This window comes from Herpailurus yagouaroundi, unplaced genomic scaffold (assembly GCF_014898765.1).
Source record: "Herpailurus yagouaroundi ecotype Mexico unplaced genomic scaffold, PumYag 64861, whole genome shotgun sequence".
Classification (NCBI taxonomy): Eukaryota; Metazoa; Chordata; class Mammalia; order Carnivora; family Felidae; genus Herpailurus; species Herpailurus yagouaroundi.
In genome coordinates, this window is record NW_024418116.1 from 1,919 (window position 1) to 7,174 (window position 5,256).

The following is a 5,256-nucleotide window of genomic DNA, read 5'->3' on the forward strand; positions in this document are numbered from 1 at the left end:
GGGCGATGGGTATTGAGGAGGGCACCTTTTGGGATGAGCATTGGGTGTTGTATGGAAACCATTTTGACAATAAATTTCATATATTGAAAAAAAAAATAAAACCTCCTAAAAAAATAAAAATAAATAAAAATGGGTCTTACATAGTTTTACCACCTGGTTTACAACTAAATATATTGTGGACATTTTCTCTTTTACAACAGTTAAAATACTTTCAAAGTATAGAGAAAACATAATTTATTAAGCTCTCTTCTTGGGGAAACTTAGAATTTTTTTTTCCAAAGAGACTTTATCCTTTTCACAATGCATTGAGAAAAAAAAAAAAAAAAAGGATGTCCTTGTCCTTTACAGCTTTCTATACGTGATAGAAACTTGCCTTTCAACTTACCTTTATAACTTGCTCCTCAGGCCTCTCCAATGATCAACCAACTAATGCATTTTATTTTTTCCATCATCTCTCCCATTTGCTTCCTCTTTTCTATCTATTCTCCTTGGTGCACGCGCGCGCACACACACACACACACACACACACACACACTTCTAATACTTCAGCATCCTGTTCCTTGCCTCTAATATCTGCCCCCTGTCCTCTCGTTTGCTCCCTTAAGGGACTTCCTTTACTTTCTTTTAAAGGATGAGGACTTAGTTGATTTTGATGAGCTCTACTCAAAGCTTTATCCTCACTTCCACCTTAGGGGTAGTCTTGAATAATCTGAAGACAGATTCAATGGGTTAAAGGAAAATAAGAAGAAGAAGCCCTTGGCAGAAATACATGTATCAGGAACATAGAACTTGGTCACAACGTAGATATGGCTGACTTTTTCTAAAAGAAGTTTCTTTGGAGAGGGCAGGGAGAGGAAAGTAGTTGGTATTTTAAATGTTTTTTTTTCAATGTTTTTTATTTATTTATTTTTTTTTGGGGACAGAGAGAGACAGAGCATGAACGGGGGAGGGGCAGAGAGAGAGGGAGACACAGAATCGGAAACAGGCTCCAGGCTCCGAGCCATCAGCCCAGAGCCTGACGTGGGGCTCGAACTCACGGACCGCGAGATCGTGACCTGGCTGAAGTCGGACGCTTAACCGACTGCGCCACCCAGGCGCCCCAGTAGTTGGTATTTTGAGGAAATGTGAGGGACTGGTATGAAAATCTGATCACTATTTCGAAGGAACTAACAAATGGTCACCTCTCAGTTAGGACATTGGAGGGACAGCCTTTGCAGGTCATGAAATCTGCATGACCAATATTGCACGCAGGCGTTCATTACCAGTAACTTTGTATAGCAAGGCAGATGCCAGTTAGCAAAAAAAGTAGGGCCCGAAGACAGTGTTGATTCTGGAGTCTGGGAAACCAGGAAGTGCTCACCCATCACGTGGCCACCTAAAAGGGCAAAAGAGGGGACAATGTGCTTTACCACCCTGTGGGAGAAATGTCTGAGTAAAGCAGTGAAGCTGCCCATGCCAGCATTTACACCTGGAACATTTCTTGGGCAGCCAGGTGTCATGGGGCACAGACTCACAGTTCTCTTTTTGCAAATCGTGCTCACAGTTCTGGCCATAGATGGACAGAGGGCAGGCACAGGAGGACCAAAGCATGCAGGTTCCTCCATTCAGAGAGCAGCAACTCAGTGTCCTGAATTCCTATGGATGGCGCAAACTGGAAAAACCAATGATGAATTACAGGCTCCTCCTGTGACAGAATATTGTCATCTCTTAAGGCCACATCTCCCTGAGAGGGACGTGCAAATTTATGGTAGCCCAACCCAGCAACGAATTCCAGTTCAAAGGCGTTGGAAATGGCCATGATCGAAATCACACCGGAAGAGAAGGGCTCCATCTGTCTGTGACCTACAGCTCCTTAGCCAGGGACTCAGCCTTCCCGGGGACTCTCCTTCCTCAACTGTTCTTCTCAAACTTTTCCAAAAATTCTTGAAGAGGAGTAAATGCTGCCAGACTCATTTTACGAGGTCGGCATGATACCAAAATCAGATAAGGATATCCCCAAAAAGGAAAAACCACAGACTAATATCCCTGATCACCATTAGGTAAAAATCCTCAGAAAGTCCACTGAATTCAACACTATGTTAAAAAAATCATGTACCATCATCAAGTGGGATTCATTCCAGGGATGCAAGGGTGGTTCAACATGTGAAATCAATCAACATGATACACCACATTAACAAAATGAAGGCTAAACATCCCATGATCATGTGCATAGATGCAGAAAAAGCATTTAATAAAATTCAACATCCATTTATGATAAGATTCTCAAGAAAGAAGGTATATAAAAAAGATAAAAACAGAGAGGGAGGCAAACCATAAGAGACTCTTAAATACAGAGAACAAACTGAGGATTGCTGGAGGGAAGGTGGCTGGAGGGATGGGTTAAATGGATGATGGACATTAAGGAGGGCACTTTTTGGGTCCGGCACCGGGTGTCCTGTGTAAGAGATGAATCACTGGGTTCTACTCCTGAAGGCAAGAGTACACTGTATGTTAACTAACTTGAATTTAAATAAGAAAGAATATATCTCAACATAATAAAGGCCATAACCGGCAAGCCCACGGCTAAGATCATACTTAACAGCGAAAAGCTAAAAGGTTTTTCTCTGAGATCAGAAAGAACACAAGGATGCCTCCTCTTTCCACTTTTATTCAACGCAGACCTTGGAAGTCCTAGTCAGAGTAATAAAGCAAGAAAAAGAAACAAAAGTCATCTAAAATGGAAAGGAAGAAGTAAAACTCTTAGTATTCATAATCAACATGATTTCATATGTAAACAACCCCAACGACTCTACCAAAAACTGAGCATTAACAAATTCAACAGAGTTGCAAGATATAAAATCAGTATACAAAAATCGATTGCATTTTATACTGTAACAACTATCAGAAAGAGAAATTAAGAAAACAATCTCATTTACGATTACGTCAAAAACAATAAAATAACTAGAGATAAATTTAACCAAGGAAGTAAAATACCTATATACTAAAAACTACAGGACGCTGATAAAAGAAATTGAAGAAGACAGAAATAAACAAAAATATATTCATGCTCATGGACCGGAAGAATCTTGTTAAAAAGTCCACACTACCCAAAGCTCTCTACAGATTCAATGCAATCCCTACAGAAATTCCAAAGACATTTTTCACAGAAATAGTGCAAACAATCCTAAAATGTACGTGCAATCCCCCAAAATCTCAAACAGTTAAAGTAATCTTGAGAAAGAAGGACAAACCTGGAGGTACCATGATCCTTGATTTGAAACCATTTTACCTAGCTCTAGTTACCAAAACAGTATGGGACTGGCATAAAAACAGACAAATAGACCAATGGAATAGAACAGAGACTCCAGAAATAAATCTATGCATATACGGTTAATTAACTGACAAGAAAGGAGGCAAGAATACACAATAGGTAAAAATGTAGACGGTGTTGGGAAAACTGGATGGCCCCAGGTAAAAGAATGAAACTGGACCACTATCTTTTTTTGAATATTTATTTTTGAGAGAGAGACAGAGACAGAGCATGAGACGGGGAGGGGCAGAGACAAAGGGAAACAAAGAACTTGAAGCAGGCTCCAGGCTCTGAGCTGTCAGCACAGAGCCTGATGGTGGGGCTCAAACTCACAAACCGCAAGATCATGACCTGAGCCAAAGTCAGAAGCTTAACTGACTGAGCCACCCAGGCACCCTTGGACCACTATCTTACAAGGTACACAAAAATGAACTCAAAATGCATTGAAGACTTGAAAGTAAGTCCTGAAACCATAAAACTTCTAGTAGAAAATACAGGCAATAGGCTCCTTGGCATCAGTCTTGGTGACAAGTCTTTGGATTTGACACCAAAGCAAAGGCAACAAAAGCAAAAATAAACAACTGGAACTACATTAAAAAGCTTCTGCAGGGGCGCCTGGGTGGCGCAGTCGGTTAAGCGTCCGACTTCAGCCAGGTCACGATCTCGCGGTCCGGGAGTTCGAGCCCCGCGTCGGGCTCTGGGCTGATGGCTCAGAGCCTGGAGCCTGTTTCCGATTCTGTGTCTCCCCCTCTCTCTGCCCCTCCCCCGTTCATGCTCTGTCTCTCTCTGTCCCAAAAATAAATAAACGTTGAAAAAAAAAAATTAAAAAAAAAAAAAAAGCTTCTGCATAGAAAATGAAACCACCAACAAAAGAAAAAGGCAACCTACATAACGGAAGAAGATACTTGCAAGTCATATATTCAAAAAGGGTTATTATTCACAAAACATTAAAAAACCTCATAGAACTCTATAGTAAAAATCCCATTGTTGCACCACGTGCTAACTAATTTGGATGTAAATTATTAAAAAAATGAAAAAAAAATAAAGGGATGGTGTAGATTTCAAAAAAAATAAATAAAATAAAAAAAAATCCCATTAACAAATGGGCAGAGGACCTAAACAGACATTTTTCCAAAGAAGACATCCAGATGGCCAATAGACACATGAAAAGATGCTCAACGTCACTCCTCATCAGGGAAATGCAAACCAAAACCACAGTGAGAAATCACCTCACTCCCATCAGAACGGCTGTTATCAAAAACACAAACAACAAGTGTGGGTGAGGATATGGAGAAAAAGGAACCTTTGTGCACTGTTAGTGGGAATTTAAATTGGCTCAGCCACTGTGGACAACTGTATGGAAGTCTCTCAAAAGAACTAATCATGTGGGGCGCCTGGGTGGCTCAGTCGGTTAAGTGTCCGACTTCAGCTCAGGTCACGATCTCGCGATCTTGCGGTCCGTGAGTTCGAGCCCCGTGTCGGGCTCTGGGCTGATGGCTCAGAGCCTGGAGCCTGCTTCTGATTCTGTGTCTCCCTCTCTCTCTGCTCCTCCCCCGTTCATGCTCTGTCTCTCTCTCTGTCTCAAAAATAAATAAACGTTAAAAAAAATTAAAAAAAAAACTAATCATGTGGGTTAAATGGGTGATGGGCATTAAGGGGACACTTGTTGGGATGAACGCTGGGTGTCACGTAAGAGATGAATCACTGGGTTCTACCCCTGAAGCCAAGACTACACTGTATGTTAACTAACTTGAATATAAATAAAAATAAATAAAATACTAATAATAAACTACCATAGCATCCAGCAATTCCATTTCTAAGTATTCACCCAAAGACAACAAAAACACTGAATCAAAAGGCTATATGTGCCCTATGTCTACTGCAGCATTATTTACAACAGCCAAAACACAGAAGCAACCTAAGTGTCCATCAATAAATGAACGCATTAAAAATGTAGTACACAGACT

At 40.8% G+C, this 5,256-nt stretch overlaps 1 pseudogene; it reads right to left on the minus strand.

Moving 5' to 3' along the window:
* Positions 1-1,199: 1,199 nt before the first annotated feature.
* LOC121024444 (putative teratocarcinoma-derived growth factor 3) lies at positions 1,200-1,798 on the minus strand (annotated as a pseudogene).
* Between the last annotated feature and the right edge of the window lie 3,458 nt (positions 1,799-5,256).